This window comes from Echinops telfairi, unplaced genomic scaffold (assembly GCF_000313985.2).
Source record: "Echinops telfairi isolate 266 unplaced genomic scaffold, ASM31398v2 ScPeMD7_18;HRSCAF=68, whole genome shotgun sequence".
Classification (NCBI taxonomy): Eukaryota; Metazoa; Chordata; class Mammalia; order Afrosoricida; family Tenrecidae; genus Echinops; species Echinops telfairi.
The window spans coordinates 90,919,893-90,921,726 of NW_022103915.1; positions in this window are offsets into that span (position 1 = coordinate 90,919,893).

The window sequence follows — 1,834 nt, forward strand, 5'->3', positions numbered from 1 at the left end:
AACTGTCAGTCCCGTTGTTTTCTCCTCCAGATTGTTCATCCAGCCTGTCCTATCCAGACAGACCTATGGAGACAACAGCAAGCTTCATCTTTCTCCCTCTGAGTGGCGAGTGGCTTCCGACTACTGACTTTTCCGTTATCAGTTTGATGCATAGCCCACGGTACCACCAGGGATCTTATCACTAGAAAAGGGCATCGTATTTGGTGGAGGACCAACTGCTCCCAGAAACCCTCAGCGAGATGGATGGATAACATCGTTGCAACTTGGACTCAAACATAGCAATGATCAAGATGACGGTACGTGACCAAGCAACGCTTTGTTCTGTTTCATGTGAGGGTGTCATGAATGGGAGCCAATACAGCAGCAGCACAACCACCTACAATTTGCATCATGGCTATTCCAGGGGGAGGACTGACTGTTCTGTGTCCCCCCAAACAGAAGTAGGGTTAGGATATATGTGTGAACTCAACTTGCTGGATGGAAACCTCACCAGCATCTGTTCACGCACATGTACTTGATAATAATTCCTAGAAGCCTTTTAAAAATAGGATTCTGTATTAGGCCTGACAATTCCCCAAAGTCATTTTGTACATAACCCCTAAACACAAAACCCACTGCCACCAAGTTAATTCCGGCTCATCGCTAGTGGATACGACAGAGGAGAACTGCTCTGTACGGTTTTCAAGATTGTAAAGCCTCATATTTCTCCCACAGAGCCTCTGGTGGTTTTGAACAGGCAGTCTTGAGGTTAGCAGCTCAGCACTTAGCCCACAGCTCTTCCAGAGCTCTTTATTTATAAATCCTAAGGACACTTTTCTGATGCTTTTTTTTGGGGTGTGTGTGTGTGTAATAATCATTTATTGAATGCTCCTCAGTGGTCAGCCCAGTGCTGAATGTTTCTTTAACTCAGACACACTATGAGATGGATTCTATTTAATACCCACTTGGAAGCTTAGTGAGGTAGTTGAGCAAGTTGCAGCTAAAGAGGCCACCAGAGGCCTATATTAAAGCTCAGATCATCTTCTCGGTACAGTAGAGATGTTTTCGCTGCACAGAGATAAAGTAACGGGTGTTTCTTACTGCCACTGGGTCAATTCCAACTCAGAGCGAGTGACCCTGAAGGGCAAGGTTGAACTGCCCCTGCGGGTTTCTGAGGCGGTAGATCTTTATGGGGATAGAAAGCCTCATCTTTCTCCCTCAGAATAGCTGGTGGTTTCCAACTACTGCCCTTGTAGTTAGCCCAGTTTGTGACCTACGGCAATACCAGGGCTCCTAGTGTATTTAAATCCTTGACCTGGAGATTTCAGAGGGGTGTAATTATCGCAAGAGTGAGAAATGTGATATTAGAAGATAATTACCCACTTTTATGAGGATCCCTCATTTCCTCTTAGTACGGATGATCTCATAATATGCTTCTTGGATGCCAGGTATACATGGCCAAGGAAATCTATGACCACCAGCCCCCTCCCCCCATATAGCATAAAGTCATTGCTGAGAGAGAGAGAAAGTGCCAGGAATAACTAAGAGGCCCAATGCCCATCTGCTACCTGAATACTAAACCTATAAATATATGCACATAGATCTATCTCCCCATCCTCATATAAATATATTTACATACTCAAGTACTCCCTCAATGCAAGAATACTTTGCTCTATTAAACTAGTATTCCATGATGCTCACTTTCCTAACACAATCGCTGAAGACAAAGCAGGTACATAAGCAAATGTGGTGAAGAAAGCTGATAGTGCCCGGCTATCAAAAGATATAGCGTCTGGGGTCTTAAAGGCTTGAAGGTAAACAAGTGGCCATCTAGCTCAGAAGCAACAAAGCCCAC